Source organism: Phyllostomus discolor, chromosome 1 (genome assembly GCF_004126475.2).
Source record: "Phyllostomus discolor isolate MPI-MPIP mPhyDis1 chromosome 1, mPhyDis1.pri.v3, whole genome shotgun sequence".
NCBI classification, from domain to species: Eukaryota; Metazoa; Chordata; class Mammalia; order Chiroptera; family Phyllostomidae; genus Phyllostomus; species Phyllostomus discolor.
The window spans coordinates 192,315,724-192,336,197 of record NC_040903.2 but is presented as its reverse complement, the minus strand read 5'-3'; the positions used below and the strand labels follow the sequence as shown (position 1 = coordinate 192,336,197).

The following is a 20,474-nucleotide window of genomic DNA, read 5'->3' as shown; positions in this document are numbered from 1 at the left end:
GCCTTTTCACCTGGGGCCGGGGTGGGCGGAGGTTCAGGGGACAGGCTGGTCAGTAGGCCCAGTGGGCCCTGGAAGGCAACAGGAAACCGGTAATTAGAGCTGGAGATGTTGGGGCGTGGAGACAGGCCCGGGAGGCCAAGCTTACTGCCCTCTCCAGGACCGTGTGAGCCGGGAGCCAGGAGGGGCTCCCTGGGAGCTTCTGAACCGGGAGCTGAATGATGAGGATGCAAACAGAGCTGAGGGGTGACCTTCCTACCCTGGAGCTAGGAAGCAGCAGAAGCAGAATTCAAAACCAGGCTCACTGGGCTTCAAAGCCCTTTGCTTCCCACCATGTCGACCTAGTTTCCTTCATTCCACATAAAGCGAGGGGGACAAGGCCAAATCAGCCTGCCACTTCTGTTCTCAGGTCCTGGATAATTCTCCGGTGCAGGAAGGTCACTCCCGTCAGCTCTGCTTAGGACACGGTGAAACAGGCTGCAGGCTCTGTGGGCCCTGGCTGAGCTGCAGCCCGGCCCACCTGCTGATTCAGGTGCATGGGGACCACTGTGCCTGCTGCCCACCCAGACACAGGCCACACCTGGGCCTTCTCCTCAGCTCTGCTCTGTCAAATGCTGCCTTGTCATACCTGACTCTGGACTTGACTTCCTTCTTGCCAGGCTGGTGTCTATGAATCAAAAATTTGTTTCTAAAATTATTGTTGTTTTGCTAATTTGAGATGTCTAGGCTAAATGGTTGATAGTTCTTTTTTTCTCCTGTATGAAAGTTATACCTGGCCCTGGCTTGTGTGGCTCAGTGGATTTAGTGCCAGCCTACGAACCTAAGGGTCACTGGTTTGATTCCCAGTCAGGGCACATGCCTGGGTTGCAGGCCAGGTTCCCATTTGGGGGCACGAGAGACAACCGATAGACGTATCTCTCACACATTGAGGTTTCTCTCTCTCTCCCTCTTTCTGAAAATAAATAAATAAATAAAATCTCTTTTAAAATGTTAAGATTATTTCTTATTCTTTTTAAATTCTTGGGTCAAATGTTGCTGTGGCAACTGTGGCATGGTGAATGCAACTAATAAATAATTTATTGAAAGGGTAGGCATGCTCGCAGCAAAAATATATGTAGGACAAAGTGTGTATAATAAAAGTTTTCCCACCCCAAGAAGCAACTATTATTAGACTGTTAATATATTCTTTCAGAATTTTTTATGTATATGCAAGCATATATCATTAAATATGTACTTTTTATTTAGTTTTATGGAAGAAAATGTTACATATTAGCTTTGTGGTCTTTTTAAAAAACAGCTTTATTGAGGTATAATTTACATACCACAAAACTCACTCATTTTAAGGGCACAATTCAGTGATTTTAAGAGTAAATTTATAAATTAAACCACCACCGCAGTCCAGATGGTGCTTCCTCACTTAACACTGCGACTCGGAGGCGGGTCCGGACGGGCAGGTGTCAGTCCCCTGCAGTGGTTTCCCTCGCCGGACAGGCCACCATTTAGTCACCAGCGCTACTTACTGACCTGACCGGTGGGTCCCAGTGCTTTGCCGTGGTTGGGGTGCTGCGGTGCAGCCGTGCGCCTTTGCCCCGGAGAACACGGATGTGCCCGTGGGTTCATCACCACCGAGAGGGTTGCTGCTTCGATGGGCCTGTGCTTTCATGACGCGAGAGGCTGAAAATTGCTTCTAACTGTACGTTCCCATGAATTAGAGAGCTGAGAGAGCCCATTTGTTTACAGATGAGTTTAAAAACAATCTAGTGGGATGAAAGCTGTGTAATCCAATCTGATAGAAGTGGTAGAGATCACTGTCAGTTAGATGCCTTAGTATATTTGTGTGTGTACAGATATGCAACTTTTTCATTGCCTGATGTTTACAAAGTGCGTGACTGGCCCTTTTTAAAAACACTGCTTTATTGATGTTTAAAAGCTGAAGATACAGTATCTACAAAACGTTTACAAAAAGCTGTGGACGTTGAATGTGTACAACGTGATGTGCCTGTGTCTGGTATGTTTTAAGTCTCTTCCTCCCGGGAAATAACAAGTTTATCTGTGTGTGGGGGGTGGGGGGCCCAGTCAGTTGACATCACTGTCGCTGTGGGCTCTTCAAGTGCAAAGACTGAAGCTGACTCGCAGGGCTGAGCCCCATCTGCGTTCTTGCCCTGAGTGGGGGCCCAGGGCTGCGTCTCTCGAGGACAGTGCCGGGATCCTGTTTTCTGCCAGCAGATGGCGCCAGAGCTCCCAGTGGCCTCCCAACTGGCTGAAAAGGGACTTAATATAGTAACCCCACGTTGCCCTGAACATGTAATTTTCAAACCTCCTATCCCACCACAAGGAAAACCTCAGAGGACTTTCTTCTGGGAAGAGCAATTAGCCTAACCTCTTAGGAGGAGAAATTGCCTCGCTGAGCTTGGCTGGGAAAGTTAAATATCCTCCCTAAGTGGTCCTGGGTGGGTGGGGAGACTCGGCAGAAGGAAGGCCTTGCAGGAGGAGGAGGAGGCTGTGGTCGGCGGGAGGCAGCACGGCAGGGGTGAGGGCCTGGAGCGGGAAATGCTGAGGTCTGAAGACATCCAGTCCCGGGCCTGGGGCCTCTGGGTTGGGCCAGAGGCTGACAGAGATGCTGAGGAGGGCACGGTTGGGGGTGTGGAGGGAGGAAAGGGCCTCTCGGAGAGGAGCTGCTCCGACCTCTGGAACCTGTGGGACCCGGCCAGGCAACCCCCTCCTGCCATCCTCCCATGGTGACTGAATGCCACTGTAGGTCAGCTGTGTCTCAGAGCCTGGGGAGAGGAGAGTGTTTGAAATGAGAGCACAGCTGAGCAGGCTTCAGCAGGGTCTCATCCAGGCCAGGGGTGGCGGCTGTGGACCCTGGGGCCCCTGGGAATTGAGAGAAGACTGAAAAGAGGGATTGGGAGCAGAGATGAGCCGGGCCACAGGGGGATGGCCTGGGGAAGCCTGCACAGCTCGGGGAGAGAGCTGGCTCCTAGGGGTCCGTGGGGGAGAGTAGGGGGCTCTGAGCTGTAGGCACCCACACTGGAGCCTGGTGGGAGGGGAGTGCAGAGCATTATGGCCCTATCACAGGTGAGGCTGGGAGTTGCTATTGCTGAGCTGTGTCCTGTTTTGAAAACCAGGGCCCGCTTTGACAAAAGCTGTGGTAGGGAATGGGGAGGGGGGAATTATCCCGTCCCTATCCTCAAGGGCGGTGTGGTCTTGGTGGAAAGGGAAAACACACTGGTACCTGTAAACACTGTAAGTCTGTCAGCAACTGGAGCCAAAGGAAGCATCCAGCTAAGCTGATGTGACCTTGGGTAAATACTTAACCTCTCTCTACCTCAGTTTCCTCCTCTGTAAAATGGGAACAATATTGATATTGACCTCATAAAGCTGATAGAAGGATTAAACACAAAATACTGCTTATAAAGCATGTAGCACAGTCCATGGCACCTAGTAAGTTCTCACAATTGATTGTGGCTTCTGTCATTTATCATAATTACAGGTGCCATCTACTGGATGAGGTGAGCAGCCCCTATCTCTAGGGCCAGGTAAGCTAGCTAAAGCTGAATCGCAGGATCGTGATTGGTGTGTGGTAGGTTTCCTGGCCACTGACACATTTCCCGTAAGTGTGGGCTGGTTTAGGGTTAGATCTGCGATGAGGCCTGGGGCACTGGGGCAACCTACGTTTCGTGAGTCTGATGTGTGAATATCCTTTATCAGAAGGAGACGTTCTAGGTCCTTGCTACTCAAAATGTGGTCCAAGGACCAGCAGCAGCATCCCCTGGAGCTTGTAAGAAACGCAGGCTCTCGGGCCCCGTCCCAGGCCTGCTGACTCAGAATGCGCGTCTTACCAAGTGGTCTGTGTGGTGTGCTTGGGTGTCGGGGTGTGAGACGCATCACTCTCAGCCACAGCCCCGGGAGCAGCAGGCCAGTGGGGCCAGAGGAGAAGAGACTGGAGAGACAGGCTGGGACAGTCCGTCTGCTCCCCCCTGGAGAGTTCCATGTGCAAGTTGTTACCTGGAATTTAATATTTGCTTATAGTTTTTTTCCTTTGAGGTAAAACTTATATACCACAAGATGTACATGTTAACATACCCTTTGAGTTTGAACAATTGCATCTACCAATGAAACCACACCGATCAGGATATAAAACATTACCAGCAACTAGAACGTTCCCCTGTGCTTCCTCCCATCCATCCTGCCCCTGCCATTCTGGTTTCTTTTTCCCCCGTACAGATCACGTTGCCAGTTTTAGAATTTCATACATATAGACGCACACATAGGTACACTTATGTAACACTTCTTTCACTAGCATAATTCTTTCGATATATCCATGTGTGGGGGAGGAAAAATAATTTTCCTTCTACCCTTCTAAGTTCTGTTAGTGGCGCCGTTGGCTCTTGGTTCTTGAGTTCAGCAAAGAATTCAGAACCAAGAATTCTGGAGCAAGAGGAATTTTATTTAGCATGCAAGGTGAAAATACACTCAAAGGGAAGATTCGAGCAGGATGCTTGAAGAGCTGCCTTGGCCTTTTGGAAAGAAAGTTACAGAAGCAGTGAGCCGGCTGGGCTGAATGGATGTGGGAAACAAGTTACAGAGGCAGAAGAAGGGCCCTCGGAGACGGGGTCAGGGGGTGAGGGGTTATCCTGGGACGAGCTGCCGCTGCCTGCTGCTCCCCTGGTTGCAAGTCTCGTGGGGACCCTTAGAGCTTAGGAGAAAGAAAGTAAAGATAGATGCCTGAAGAAAGAAGGCATGGGGGAGGGGAGAGCGTGCATGCTCGAGCAAGCATGTGTGTGCATGTGCACCAGGTCTTTTGTCTGAAGGGTTTTTATCTGTTTCTAAAGGCAGGAATTTTAGGGGAGTTCTCAGGGGAGAATCTCAGTGGAATAGTCACCCGTTTTCCAGGTGGGTCCTTTAATATGCTGATTCATCAACATGAGCATAATGGGTCAGGGTCATGGTCTCTACTAATGGGTCAGTGCGAGGGTGGGAGGGTCACTGGTCAGTGCATCCGGTTCTGATACCAGCTGTGGCGTCACTCCATCTGGTTTTGTTGTTGTTCTGGGCCTGGAGCTGAAACCCAGCAGGAGCTGAGGACTAGAGGTGACCTCTCGTTTGACCAAAACTCTATGTTTCTGGTCAGCAGACCTGAGGCTTTGCTCCTGAGAGCCCCTGATGCTCATCAGAACCGCAGTGTCCTGAGGGCTTACTGCGTGAGGGAGCGGACCTGCAAGGGAGAAGGAGGCGGGGGAGTCAGGGCGCTGGATGCGGCCGGCGTGACTCAGCCGTCCTCCGTCTCAGCTTCCCCACTCCACTTGCTGCGGAATGTTCCCCGCTTCTCGAGACCCTGCCTTATTTACACTTCCACCAGCAATGCACGCGTGTTCCCGTTAAGCCCTCGTTAGCACGGGGCGGTTTTGTCAGGCTTTTTAATTTTAGCCATCCTGGTGGGCGGAGAAGAGTCTCTCTGTGGTTTCGTTTCGCATTTCCTAATGATGACTAATGATGATGACTAATGGTGCTGATGATCATTTGTTATACGCTTACTGGCCGTTCGCAGATCTCCTTTCGAGAAGCACCTGTTTACATCTTTCGCTTGTTTTTAAGTGGGGTTATTTGTCCTTTTGTTACTGAATTATACAAGTTCTTTCTAAGTGCTGGATACCAGTCCCTTTTCAGGTAGGTTTTGCAAATATTTTGGGGGGGAGTGGATTTTTATAGGACTCTCAGGTATCAGGGTTTGGCCCCCCCGGTGGGGCTTACCTGAACACAGTGCTGAATGACGAGGGGATCCCTGACTTCGGGGCTGTGTGTGGTGTCAGGCCTGGTGTGGAGCGCAGATGAGGCGACACGGGTAAAAGCCCTTTGTAAAGTGTACCAGGACAAGCAAAGGTGTATCACCGACCCTTTTCATCAGGAGAGGAGGGAGGGCCATTTCCCCACCTTTTGTCCAATAGGGCGGGGTCTCTTGGGAGGAGACAGGAAGGAAAAAGGTTCCCCTTGGCTGGAAACGAGGCTTCTTGTTAGGACCTGAGCAGTCAGAGCCCAGAACACAGCCTGAGTGTGGCGGCACACCTGCGCTCACACCCCGGTTTTGCCAGTCACTGTCTGCGTGCTCTTGTGCAAGCCCCCGTTGCGTTTGAGAACGAAGTAACAATGCCTCCTTCACCGGGTCATCGTGAGGATTGAAACAGCTTTTGACCTTGGCGTCATTATTATTACTGTGGAATGCATTTCTAAGAGGACTACGAATGTGGTGCAGTCCCCATGATGTCCTTCTGACGTCAGTTGGTCCACTTTCTTTATTTTTATTTTTTTAGGTAAACTGTGGGTTGGTTATAATAAGATGCTCTCCTAGGCTGCTGGAGGCTGCGGTTGGGGCTGCGCTCACGAGTCAGCTCAGGAGTGCGGCTGTGCGCCTGCGCCACAAGGAGCCACCAGAGGGCGCTCGCCTGCTTCTCAGGGCCTGTGCTGAGGCTCCCCCTGACCCCAAACTCTGTCTCCCACTGCAGCCCTGCTCCATGTCCAAACTGACCTCTGTGGCATTTTCTTGGGTGGAGTGTACTCTCCAGCGTCCCTGTTTGCGGGTAGGGGTCTAACAAACGTGAGAGACCCTGCACTGAAAGGCCACACTGAGGGCAGTGCTGGCCTGTGTCTCCTTAAATAAGGTTTCCTGGGGGAGGGCCAGAGGGCACAGGGCAGGGAGCCAAGTGATCCAGCAGTTTTGTGTGCACCCTACCCCCACCCTACACAGTTCCCTGTTACCTCCCTGGACCTTGGGTCACCCCCACTGGGGGCTGGGATAAGAACTTGGGCCTGGGGCTGGGGGCGGGGGCTGCGCCTGAGCAGGCATGGCCCCAGAGGTGAGCAGTGCCTGGGACTTGCTCTCCAGACACTGGGAACCTCGCCTGCCCCTTGCTTGCTTCAGTCTTCCCCAGAGGGCTGGCTGGGGGTGCACTGGGTGGGGGCGTCCTTTCTGTGCCCTTTAATTCATGGAATTGCCCTGGACTGGGTCCCGTTACTTTCTCTGGCGCTCCCGGCAGGCGCCGGGGGCTGGGCTCGCAGACCCGCAGGTGCCTCCTCCCAGATCTGAGATGCTAAGACACACAGCCCCCATGGAGAGCAGCAGCCTCAGCCTGACCCCCTTTCTGCCACATTACCCCACTCTTGGGTCCAGTCCAGCCTGCCCCACCCCCCAGTCCAGAGCCCCAGTGGGGCCTGACCCCAGAAGAAAGGCCCTTGACCCTCGTTGACCACAGCAGTGACCTCCCGGTGAGCCACTCCCATGCCAGCTCGCACCCACCCCCTTAGGCAAACAGGCCCAGGCACTGACCCCGGGGCCCAGGGGCCATTGCGCAGGGTGCCGTCCTAGCCGGAACCACCTGCTGGTCCAGGGCAGTGTGGAGGGCCCCCCCACACCCCACCCCAGCTCCCACTTCCCCCTCTTCCCCACTTCCACAGGTGACGCCAGTGGGTCTCTGGCTCCTCTTTTCCTCCCAGCAGGGTGCGCAGGTCAATGCCTGGCCCAGGGTCCTCTTAAGCTAGAGAGCTCTCAGTGGCCCTTTGTGGACCGACCAGGCCAGCCTGTTACTCGGTCGTTGGGCCCCTTGCTCTGCAGACTTGCTGTCTAGAGAGAGACACCCAGGGGAGCTCTTCATGCTCAGCGGGCATCCCAGTGGGCCGCCGAGTTCTCAGAAGCCACATCCCTTCCTCTCCCTCAGAGGCTACAGGATGGAGCAGCACTGCTCCTCCACCCAGCTGAGCCCTTCCCCCACCCTGCCGGGTCCTTCCTTGTCTGCTTCTCCACCCGTGCCCTTTCCCACTCCCTCGCCCCCACATCGGTCCACTTGCCTGCCCTCCTGTCTGCTCACTCCCTCGTTCACCAGATGTCTGGGCATCTCAGGTGCCAGGACCGCAGCCCTCAGGGAAGCTCTAGGTGGTCAAGGGCAAAGTCTCTGGGGCCAGAAGGACCATTTGTGGATTCTGACTGTACTGGTTCCTGGCCACGTGATTACAGGCGCATTTCTCAATTTTCTGAGCCTCCGTCTCCTCATCTATGAAATGGGGACTCGTGCACCTTCCTTTTCCCAGGGTGGGTGTAAAGATCAGCTTCACGATTAATGCGTGTAAAGTACATTAACCAAGGCCACCCCACCTGCCCCAGGCTACCCCTGGGACAGCCAGGGGCTCACCCTGCCTCTTGGCTAGCTGTGCTCCCTGAGCAGGTGGCCCCCACACCCACCTCTGAAATGAAGTAGATAATCACAGGCCTTCCCATGCACCCCGTCCCTCTGCCTTCTGCCCAAAGGGCACTCTGGGGTTGCACAAGGTCAGCCAAGACACCTGGAAGATCCAGCTTCTCCCTCGCCTGCCAAGGTCTCCATGACAGCAGTGGAAGTGGGGGCAGGCCTAGAGCATCTGACCCCTTTGAGGGCCATTTGTCCTTGAGGGGCCATGAAGACTGTACATGGCCGGGAACCAGTCAGCACCCACCCCAGCTGCTGTGGGGACTTCCTGAGGGCAGAAGGTGCTTCGGGTGCTGTAGGACTAAGACTGGCTGAGTGGAAGGGTCAGCTGGGTGGGAGAGAGGTGAGGGCCAGAGCATCACTGGGGGGGCTCTGGGTTGAGGGGTTTCTTCCTTCTCCCCCGCCACCCCCCTGACAGAGTCTGCACAGTATTCAGGGGAGTGCTGTGTGCCAGCCTCAGCTGGCAGGGATGTGCAGGGCTGCTGTGGGGGACTTAGGAGTGGGTCAGACCAGAATGCAGATTCTCTTGTTGCTGGTAAAAGTCTCAGTGGTTTATGGGAGGCACGTGCCATGCTGAGCATGCACCTGGGACCTAGGAAGTGCCCAGCCGTCGGGGGTGGCACCGCTGTGGTCAGTGGCTGTGTATTGGCCTAGGTGAGTACCCTGGCCGTGGAGCTCAGCCCAGCACCCCCACTGTTGCGTCCCGGAGCAAAGCACCTCCTCCGAAGGGAGGAGGTCTGGGGGGTTCCTCCCTTCCCGCCAGCCAGCCCTTAGGGGCACCTTTTGGGGACATTTTCTTTCTGGGGAAAGCCTCCTGCACCTGGGTAGGGTGTCAGTGTGGGTGGTGGTTAGGGAGCCCTAAGCCCTCAGACTGAGTTTTCAGCCTGATCCACTGAGCAGACCTGCTTTTGGGGGGATCACGGTAGGCGTGGGCTCGGCTGTGGGCTGTATGCAAGCAGGTGTGCCCACCGCTCCAGCTTAGCTGCCCACAGGGCGGCAGTCCTGGCCAGGTGGTTATTGTCAGTTTCCTTCGACTGCTTCCAAAGGACAGGGCTTTTTTTTTTTTTTTTTTTTTTTAAACTTTTGGATCCTTGTTGCCCAGCAGTATGACCATTATGGACTGAATGAGTAAAGTGAATGAATGAATGGGCACTAGGCAGGAACATGGTCCTGCCTAGTGTAAATGGACAGGGAAGACCACGTCCTGCCTGGGCATGGAGGAGCCGAGGGGGCATCCCCAGGCAGGTGTCCCAGAGTCCCGTGCCCCCACCTGGACCGAGGTGGGAAGCTGGCGAGGTGGCGTGTGTGCAGCCTCCATGACTGAGGTCAGGGATTCCCTGCATCCTGTTCCTTGGTCCACTCACCCCTCCACGTTTCTCCTCACTGCGGGACCTCTTCACAAGCATCCAGCTTTCTGTCAGGGGGTGGGCACCTTCCTGGGAAAGGGGGCACCTTAAAGCCAGGGGCAACGTGGCATAGAGTGGGTGCTAAATACACGTCTGTCCACTGAAGTGTCCACTTTCTGGATGGGCCTGACAGTACTGCCCAGGGGAGCTGGCTGGGGACAGTGCCCCTGACCTGGCCTGCCCACCAGGTTGGTCCTAGGGCTGAGGGACTTCCCAACCTCATGACCCAGTTGAGAAGGAGGGTTTGAACCCTGGGAATCCTAGCTCGTGGGTGGCCAGGAGCGGGAATGGTCCCTGAGGAGGTGGCCTCTTGAGCCATGATTGCCTCGCCTGGAGCAGGGTGACTGGCAGGCCACCTCGCCCACATCTGAGAGCCCGTGCTGGGAAGAGTCTGGGCACGCATGGGGGAGCAACACCCGCCCCCAGCGGCGGCCCCGCCCCCTGCAGGCAGTGCCCGGATGGGGGTCTCTGGAGAGCAGGGTCCTGCAGCCACATGGGCACTGTAGCAGCGTGGACTCCAGCTGGGATCAAATCCCTGCTCTGCCAGAACTGGCTGTGACCTTCATGTGTTGCTTATTTGCCCTGTCTGTTTCCTTGTCTGTGAAAAAATGGAGGTGCTTACATAAGATGGAACATTTTTCAGCCAAAACAAGAATTGTTACAGTGTAGACCACTGCAGGGGGATGTGTTGGGGACCTCCTGGTTCTTGTATGTATTGTCTGTCTTCCCACAGAATGCAAGCTCCCCGGGAGGAAACCCTTGATCTGTTTTGTTCATAATGGTATGTCCAGCATCCAGTGCCTGGCACATAGTAGGTGTTCAGTAAGTGTCTGTCTATTCTGTTGAATGGCAAATGCACAAACCATCACTCTTTACACAGTGGGTGCCCAGGACTGCGTGTACTAAGTGCTATCAGCTAGTAGCTGTGAGGTTAGGACGGTCATTATCCCCACTCTGCAGATAAGGATGCTGAGGCTCTGGCACCTGCAGTGGCCACCCTGGGTCCGGGGTCTCCACCGGGCAGCCCAGCATCAGAGCCCTCACTCCGACCCTCCCTACCCTAGGCCGCGTCCTGGCCTGGGAGCTTCTGGGCTGGGAGGCTGCCTGGGGCGTGGCGCACTCTGCCCCCTCGGCCCCCTGGCTCCTCCCACCCCCAGAGGCTGGGTGGCCTCTTGCCTGCCCACCGCCTCGGAGCCTTTTTCTCAGGCTCGCTTCCCTGAGAACCTCTGTCATAAAGAAGGCGAGGCACTGATCCGGCCTGTCTTTCCGCCCCCGGGCCTTCCTCACCCCAGGCAACCTTGGTTATAAATATGGGGGTCACGCCTTGCATGTGTATTAAGCAGCTTTCATCTGGGGAGCTCCTGGCTGCTGGGAGGCTAATTAGCTGCTTTCTGGGAAGAGTGAGTAAGAGCTGACATCCCAGCTGGGACACTGGCTAACTAGACACCAGCTTGCTATAGACTTGGGGCCGGCCCTCCTGGGAAGACTTGGGGACACCCTCAGCTCAGGCCACTCACCCCCACATTTCTCCTTGCTGTAGGACCTCTTCAAAAGGACCCTCTTCTCGGGCTGCTACTGAAAGTCACCGTCTGTGCAAGGACTCGCCAAGCTCCTTCTGTCCACTGAACGCGCCCAGGTGCGCCGAGAACTGGGTGCGGGCTGTGGTGAGCCCATGACACCACGGTCCCCATTACAGAGCTGTGCTCTTCGCTGCCGTAAGACCGTGGCTTCCTCGCGCGACCTCGTGTAATTGATGAGAAACCCTTAGCTCAGTGTCTTGCATGGAATAAGCAGTCGATAGGTGGTAGCTATTACTATTTATCTTCAGAATAACCCTATGAGGTAAGTGCTTATGTTATCTCCATTTCTCAGCCGAAGAAGTTGAAGTTCAGAGAGGTGAAGCCACTTGCCAGAGATCACACAGTGAGTGAGGAGAAGAGCCAGGATTTGAACTGGATTAGTTGGATGTCAAAACTGCACCTAATTTTTCTGGTGCTTTTCCCTCCCTCCCCAAGAAACCCCAAGGAAGCGAGAACTCGAGGCCTCGCTCTGTAGGGTCACCAGGCAGGGCGAGTTCTGCTCCTGCATCTCTCCAACAGTGTGCCGGTGGGCTAGGCGTAGACCACCCTGGGGGACCAACTAATACAACTTGTCCCCACCCCCCATTTTTCAGGTGAGAAAACTGGGGAAGGAAGTGACTGTGTAAGGTGGCAGGCCTAGTGGGCGGACGCCCCCCCATCACAGCATGAGGACTGAAGACGCAGTGGACAGCAGCAGGGGCTCACCCCCCTGCTCCCCGCAGCTGGCATGGACACTAGCAACAAGCATCCTCTCGAAAGAATACACTATCCCACATATTTCAAAAGCTTGCCTGCTGCCACTTCACTGTTACAGAGGCCCTACATCAGCACGTTCCTGTTTGCGCCAACCAAAAGAAATCCGAAGAGGATTTTCGCTTTCGTCAGGGAAGGTGAAAACTGAAAGCAGCCTTCAGCCTCTGTTTTGCAGCCAGCATCCTAGGGCCAGCGCACACCCTGAACGGTGGCAGTGGCGCCACCAAGCTCCTGACCCCGGAACTGTGCCCAGCGTCAAGTTGCCATAGGCCTGTGAGCATCTGTGCTTCATGGCGATGTATCTCGTGCATGCCTGTGTTTACAGTGTGTTACTTTAGGTTTTGTGTGATAGTCAGTATGATTTGGTAGGTTTGGGGGCCTGGGAGCACTCAAAATATTTTCCATATAAATGAATGGTAATCGTTTTTTGCTCTACGCCATTTTGGCTTGTGATAGGAGGAACATTCGAATTTCTTGAACAGTGGGCGGAACCCGCACCTGGCTTCCACCTGCCAGCCCCGTCTGCCCCCCAAGGCCTGCCCGGGGCGCTGTGGGCAGTGCTTGCAGCAGGCTGGGGCAGGGAGGGTGCACCCCTCCTACCTGCCCTGCAAGGTGCCTGGAGCAGAGGGAGAGCGCAGGACCGGCCTCACATCCTGTGGCATGCCTCCCCAGGCACTGCAGTGACTCCAGCGCACACATACACAGGAGGCGCTTAAAAGTGCGCCCCAGAAAAATGGCCGTGTCCTGGCCCCGAGGTAAGGAGGAGAGGAAGTGGTGGGTGCACGGGTGGGGAGATGATACGCCACGTCTTCTCGGCATCACCTTGCAAACCCGAACCTGCCAAAGCTGACTCTCCTCTAGGGCTTGGGAAGGAGCCTACGCAGATCTGGTTCAGGCAGCAACAAGTCCATGGGCAACAGGCTGAGGTTCCCGAAGGCGGGACGCCGTTCTTGGGCACTGAAGGAGATGGCTGCAGGCGAAGGGTCCAGCGTGTCTCCTCCCTTTCTCTGAATGTGGCGCCTTCCGAAGAGGCAGGTCTCTGGGTACCAGATGAATAGACCTCGGTGCTCTGCCCCCCGGCCCCACCACATCCCCCACCTTTCAAATGGAATATTTTTTTAAAGATTATTTGTTGAAACAGGTCTGTCTCTTCTGTTAGTCTAAACCCCACTTAGTGGGGTGGGATCGTGGTCACGGGCACTTCTTGTCCTGCGTGCCCACAGGGTGCGTTATATTGGCCAATGAGTGAGCGCTCGGACCCACAGGACAAGATGAGAGAGCCAAGACTGTAGTTCTGCAAACGTGGTCTCAGGACCATGCGGCCCGCGGCTGCAGCAGCGCCTGGGAATCTGTTAGAAAAGTAAGTTCTCTGCCTTGGAGTGTGGAACCCAGCAGTCTGGGTTTGAACCAGCTCTCCAGGGGATTCAGGTGCATACTTGTTTGAGAACCCCTGGAGGAAGCAAGTCCCCTGCTGTTCTCTCAGTGTCCACTGTGGCAAAGGACAGCTGGGGGCAAGCACAGCCACGTTTTCAAATGTAGCAGCCCATGTCTAATCAGGGGCCAGCCCAGTATATGGACGCTGGGCCATTACCCCCGGCCCCACACAGGGCCCACATGTGCTATTTGGTGGGCTGGCCACTGGAGGGCAGTGTGACCACGTCCATGGAGCCTGTGCAAAGGGTTCAGGTGGAGCAGTCTTAGGAGGCATGCTTGTAAGACCAGCCCGTGGGGGTGCCTCTGTCAGGAGCCAAGAAATACAAAGGGATCTGGTCCCAGGCAGCAGCCTCGGCCTTGGCCCACTGGACCCAGACGTTCTGAGAAGCTAAAAGGGCTCAGATGGTGTGTACCCCTGGCCCTAGTGTCGCTGAGAGGCCCTCCCTGCTTCATCCCTCCAGAGCATGGCCTCACGCTGGAGGCTGGCCCACCCTGGGCCTGGAAGGTTCGGAGGCCTGGGACTGCAGGACGTCCAGGGGAGGAGACACTGTCAGGCCACCTGGGGCAGAGTGCCAGGGAGGGCAGCAGGACCTTGACTGCATCCCTGGAGGCAAAGGGCAACCTCCTGTGACCCCCTCTGAAGTGCAAAACAAGGCAGCCATCTTCGAGAGCACTTAACCCTCTCCCGGCCGGCCGAGGGCGAGCACAGGGTCTGGAGGCTGAAATGCCGTGGGAATGGGGAGGAGTTTCTAAGCACTTCAAGAAAACCTTGGACCCTGGCAACTTCCCCGGGGCTGTTGGGAAACCGAGTTCCATGAACCATTAGGAGCCTGAGCTTTTGTAAGTGCACCGGATTTGTCCCAGGCATCTTTCTTCGTGCCCCACATGCAAAGGGCACAGAGTCAGAGGAAGCAGAAGTCGCTCCTACTGGTCATCAGGTGTTTGTCAGCCGCCCAGTGTCAGGCCAGTGGGGCACTTATCCCAGGGTGGTGCTCACAACCCAAAGTGCGACTCCTTCACAGGTCCTGTGTCTCCAAGCCAGGGGTCAAGGGCTGGCAGCCTGGAGCAGAATCCTCCAGGCTGACTCAACTTCCAGCCCCTCCCCACAGGAGGGCTTTAACGCGCATTCAGAATGCTATTTGAGGAGCCACAAGCCCTCCAGGCCACGTTCACACACTGATAATGTCTCTCTGTCACTTGGGTACTTTTCAGCTTCTAGAGTCTTCTTTCTCCTTAATATTGTCAACCCTTCAAGGTCTAGCTCAAATATCAGCTCCTCCAGGAAGCCTTCCTCAGGCTCCCTCCCTTTGTTTCCAGTAGAATCTGCCTGTCTCCCCCTTTGCCCACTTGCAGTACCGTGAGCCTCTGTCGGAGGGCACTCCTGTTTTCCATGCTGCCCCGAGGGCACCGGGAGGCGAGGGTAGGGACCCTGTGATGCTGGTCTTTGTGGGTCTCACACCCATGGGTCATTTAGGAAAGGGCTATTGCAAGAGAATCCTGAAATTGTTGAATAGGTTTTGGTGCTGGAAGCAAAGTCCCTGCTCTTGCTCTGTTTTGAACCTTGGGCAGAGGAATAGGTACCGGTGTTTTCCTAAGCCCTGTCATGGAATCCTTTTGTGTTTGCTTGCTTTAGGTTATTTTTAGTGTAAATATCAGGGCGCCATAGGAACCCAAACCGTGGGCCCTGGCTGGACCAAGAGGACTAACTAACCACTGAGTCTCGCATCGGTTGCTTTCTCCGTGTGGCCTTGGGTTGGCGCCCGTGACATGGGATGGCTGTCAGCACGTCAGGCCCCGAGACCCAGCCAAGGAAAGTCCAAACTGGGCTGGAGGCCTTGATTTTAGGCTGAGACCTTGCGAGGAGGCAGGAAAAAAAGCAAGTGCCTTGAGAGTCTGGGAGGGAAGGCTGAGGCGAAGGAGGAATCCTTTTTTCCTTTGCGAGTCAGCCAGAAGTGCCCTCCGGAGGACTCCAGAAAACCCCTTTCATGCCTCACCCACAGATGATTTGCTGAGCGCTCATTAAGGGGAAAACAAAGAGGTGGTTTTGTTTATTTATTTAAGAGGAAAAATAAATGAGCTGTGACAAAACAATTTGAAACCAGGCCCCTCCGAGACCTGGGCTTTCACTTCCTTGATGGGAAGTAAAACAGAGAATCGAATCCCCCTCCAAATAAAAGTGAAGTTAATAATCAGACAGCTCGAGCCCTGGCCACATCCTGTGTCAGCTCCCTCCCTCCCTTGGCTCACTGTTTATAGCAGCAGAGCCCTCCTCCAGAGTCCAGAGTGGGCTTAACCCTTTCCTCCCCTTCTGCGAGAAACCCAGCCCTGCTGAGGCTGGCAGGCTCCGCGCCTGCTCTGGAGCAGGCCTGTCCGGCACAGGGCAGCCGTCTGCCTGCCTCTGAGCCTCTGGCCCACGCCACGCACGTGAGAAACCCAGCTGAGATCTGAGCGGCGCCCTCTGCTCGTCCTGCACAAAACCCAAAGTGAGCACAGGAGGGCTGCGCCCGGTGCTGGTTTCCCTCTCCCCCTCCAGAAAAACGCCGGGTAAGCCCGACCGGCTGCAGACTTCGGCGGGCTCTGCTCCAGGAAGCCTTCACAGCCTGGGGGTTACCTGAGCTGCTGCATTTTGATGGAAAGAAGCACAGATTGGGGTGGGGGGGGGCTCTTGGTCTGTGTTGAGAGCAGTCTCCTACACACGTCTCTGAGTGCTTTCTATGAAAACTTTACACTGCCTTTAGTGCAGTTATTTCTCTGGGGACCCCAGGTCCTCCGGGGTCAGGAGGCGCACATCCCCACTGCGTTGAGGAGGAGGCCTTGCTGATATTCATTGAGAATTTTCTACTTGCCAGCCACTGTTGCAAGCAACAGCTCTGCCCTGTACAGCCACTGTCCTCCTCATTGCACGGAGGGGGAAACCGAGGCACAGGGGTTCAGTGCCTTGCCCATTGATACAGGGCTGGTAAATAGCAGAGCTGGGATTTGAACCCAGGCATGGTGACTCCAAAGCTTGTGGCCTTCGCCCCTGTCCTCAGACGGCTCTATTTTCTGGAGACAGGGCTTTTTTGGGAGTTCAGAATAACCCATGAACGCATGTCAAGGTCCCAAGCCCAAGGACCTCTTGAGAACATTGGCACTTTGTCCTGGGCGCCCCTCCCTCCCCCCGTTCTCCTGTTTCTTCCTAGGGAAGAGGGTCCAGAGACTGTGCAGGGTTCAGTGGGCAGTGGCGGCAAGGAGAGGCTGGGCATGGGGCAGGTTGGTACAGGGCAGATCCCATTTCTTACCTGAAGTCCCAAGTACCTGCTTCTGCCTGAAACTTGTTTCATAGGAAGCCACTACCCAGTTGCCTGGGGGCAAGTGGCAAAGACTTAAAAACTGGCCATGTGGGACCCCTGCCTGGCCTGGGCTTCCTCCCTCAGCATGCCATGGCTACTCAGATTTGTTCGGGGCAAATGTGTATGTGGCCAGGTCACCTTGCCTGGCCCTTTGGCAGGTCCCTGTGACTGGGCAGGGTGTATTGTGCTGCCCCCTGCTGTCTGGAAACCTTCATGACCGCTTGCCCCAGGCTCGGCTGGGAAGGCCCCTGCGAAGGGTGCTTCTGAGAACAGGGCCTGCTCTGGGTCCGTGTACCCGAACCCCGCTGGCTCCGTCTTTGGGGATGCGTTGGCCTGCTTTCTCGAAATGCATTTCACCTTTCCGAGCAACAGCACCGCGTGGGCAGAGCCCCGTTCCTCGTTTTCCAATTCGTTCTTCACCCAGAGAGAAAGCAGTGGGCGCTCCATCCCCCGTGGCCTGATCTGCCCTGGAGCGGGGGGCAGGGGGGGGCTCCTCTTCGAGGGGACGAAGGCAGCAGTGATTTCTCTGTGACACCTGGAGGGGGTGGCATCCAGGCAGACACCTGCAGCAAAGCGAGCTCAGAGTACGTGCACCTCGACTTTCAATGTGGACGCTTAAGGGCGGCATCGACGACTCGGCCCGAGCGCCCACGACCGGCTGGCTCCACTGCCCACTGCGCTCTTCGGGGCGGGGGGGGGGGGGAAGGCTGGCATCGCCAAACCCCTCCCACCGGACCCGCCCTTGCGCTGTGCCATGGCACTGGGCACTCGGCGCACATCGGTCTCGTCTGCCGTCACCCCAGGGAACGGGGGCCGGGTGACGGCCCCCCATTTTCCAGTTGAGGAAAGTGAATTTAGAAAGGTTGAGTAGCTTGCCCAGTCTACTAGGGTAGAAAAAAAGACAAAACAGTTCGTTGTGGCTTAAAATACATTGAAATCAATTTAAAAGCCATTTCACCCAGTTCAAAAGCAGCACGAAGTGGACAGCAGGCCCTCAGAAGGCTTTTCCCTGCCCGAGAGGCCCCGAGGCGGAGGGCTCGAGGCGCTGGGGTGGCCGCCGGCCCGCCTGTTCCGCGGCCCTCCCCGCCCCTGGAGGCCCTCCCGGCACCGCCGCCTCTGGCGGGCAAGGGCGCTGGTCCTCAGGAAGTGAATACTGTGTTACGAGAACCAGTAAGACAAGAATCCCTGTATCACGCACACTTTTTTGCCCAAAAATTTTTTTGAGGGAAAAATAAGGATGTGTATTATACTTGCGTATAATGGTCATATCCGATGGGTATAATAAGCCCTTGTGTAATGCGCACAACCACCACCGGTGCACGCTATACACGGCAGACTACAAATCCTGTGTGTCAGATCACGTCATCTTCAGTATTTCAGTATGTAGCGCTTAAAAAGGGACTCGTCACACTTAACCACATTGTCCTCGTTGCAGGTAAAAATTAGCAATGCCACCTAAATATCAGCAAGAGTCAGTTGGTGTTCACACTTCCAGAACGCTTTAGAAACTCTTGCCTTTTCTTCTTAAGGCAATAAGAAATAAAAATTCTAAGAAATAAAAATGTCTCAGCCTCTGGTCACGTCCTTACAGCCTAGCTCCTACAAGGGCAGGTTTCTGAGCTGGGGCAGACGCGCTTGGTTCTGAAGCGCCTGCGGCCGCTAAGCCCTTTGTAGCTCGCTGCGCGCGCGTTGCAACTCTTGGCCGGGTTAGAGCGGAGCTCGTTGTGGGTGCAGGGTCAGCATGCGCCGAGTTTCATGGCCCGGTGAACACCCGCGAGGGTGGGGCTGCAGCCCCGCTGAGCTAATGCGGGAGGACCACAGGGCAGCCCCCTGCGTCCTCCCATCCTCCCACCCACGCGGACGTCCCGGCTGTGAGTGTCTGTCCTTGGCTCTCCGTGCGGTGCTCCACCCGCCAGCTGCCTGGCCTCCCCTGGGACCGTCTTCTCTCTCTTGCTCAGGATACTTGACTCTGTTCCAGGGACTCCGTGGAACCCCACTTTGTGGGGCCTCCAACCTTCGCGGTCTTGCCAACTCACTGTTTAACATACAGCAACAGTTGACTAGGGGTGCCGTTGGGGAGGGGGGCTGCTCACATGTGCCAAGAGCTCTGCTCGTCTGTCCTTACAGCAGCCCCGGGAGACCGGTATTACTGTCACTGCCATTTCACAGTGGAGGAGACTCGGGGAGGGCAGGTGAGCCCCTCGCTGGCCCAGGACGCGGCAGAGCCAGGACTGGAGCCCGTCAGCCAGAGCTCTGGGGGCTCTCCACTGCGGCGCGTTGGTTCCGAGGCGCTGAGGCTCGTCCCGCGAACTGCTAGGCGACTTGGCTAAGGACCAGACACTCACCCTTTTGAGGACAAATCTTGACAAGTCGGGATGCGCAGTCACCAGGCATTTTCTTCCTGCAGTGTTCGCATCTTCCAGAACGGAGATATTATGACTTATTATTATACACACCCTTGCTAGGTGATTAGCTCAGCTGAATGGAATAAATTTAGGTCATTCAGTCTCTAATTTCCTGGTTTGTCTTTTTTCACGGTTAAATAATCGTCTGAGTCATAGATTATAGGACCGGGACAGGTTTGAAGGTTAGGAAGGATGGGAAGAAACTGGGTTGAGTATCTAAGGCCACGACCTAGACATTATCCCTTCTGCATATTTTGTCAGATCGCTCAGTTTTTGAGAGAAGCAAAATGGGACTTACAGAAGGTATAGAAGCAAGGTCAAGCCCTTGAGAATTCTCAGAGGGAGAAAGGCTGGCACGGGCGCTATTTTCTTTGTCCCAGTCGATGGGAGTTCAGCCTGAGTGGCTTCCCCGTGGCTGAGCTCTGGCGGAGCAGGTTTAGGCGGCGTGGGGAGGCTCAGACCCGTCTGTTCCGAGCCCACCGCACCCGCTGCAGATGGCCCGAGTACACCAAAGCTGCGTGCTAAACCAAACCCACTTGCAGTTTTACTGCCTTTGCTCAGTTTTGCCTTGGTTTGCTTCAGCTTTCTCCCAGCCACTGCTGCCCTGGAGAAACAGAAGAGTGGGCGGAGGTGGGTTTGATTAAGTGCGGGGAATGGAAAAGCCCAAGCAAAAACTGAGAAGAGAGGCACTGGCTAACTCACAGAAGAACAGAGGCAACAGAGGGCTGAACAAGGCCAAGCAGAAAAAGGGAACTGAACCAGTCTCCCAGCTCAGTTTGTGGACACAAAGTGAACTTAAAGTAACTGTTTGTCCGTTGCAACAGTGGGAAAGCTGTGGCTATCCTAAGTCTCCTTGGCAATGCTTGGAAATTAATTTAAAGCGTCCAAGTTGTTTCCAAAAGTGGCACTTGCTGGGCCACCTCTGGCTGTGCCTAGAGTTGGCTCTGCCAGTCTTCCGTGGCTGCCTGCTGTTCTGGGATGGCGGTTTCTGTGGGTGGGTTTAGCCCTGGTCCTCCAAGAGGTGGCTGGATAAGACCCTTCCTGGAAGATGCAAAACCGGTAACATGGCTTCTTCACACCTAGTGCTTCCCCTGCCCGCCCGGGGCTCCTCCCGCTCAGATGCTCCAGGGAGCCCTCCAGAGGGCACCTTGATGGAAGCCACTGACTGGGGTGAACCGGTAGGGCTTTCGCCTCGCCCCAGGACCATCAGTCCTCACGTTGCAGGACAGCAACAGCTGAGTTACGTTGGGGAGTTGTAGGAAGAGCAAAAAGCAAGGTGGAAAGCCTGCTTTTCTAGGACGGTCTTTGCTCAGTGTTCAGAAGAGGCTGG

General features: G+C 55.3%; 1 long non-coding RNA gene across 1 annotated transcript; it reads left to right on the top strand.

Moving 5' to 3' along the window:
• Window positions 1-10,621: 10,621 nt before the first annotated feature.
• On the top strand, window positions 10,622-13,264 carry LOC118497332. Its single transcript, XR_004899858.1, has 3 exons — window positions 10,622-11,482; window positions 11,814-12,728; window positions 12,835-13,264. It is a non-coding gene; the product is annotated as an uncharacterized LOC118497332 (long non-coding RNA).
• Window positions 13,265-20,474: the final 7,210 nt, after the last annotated feature.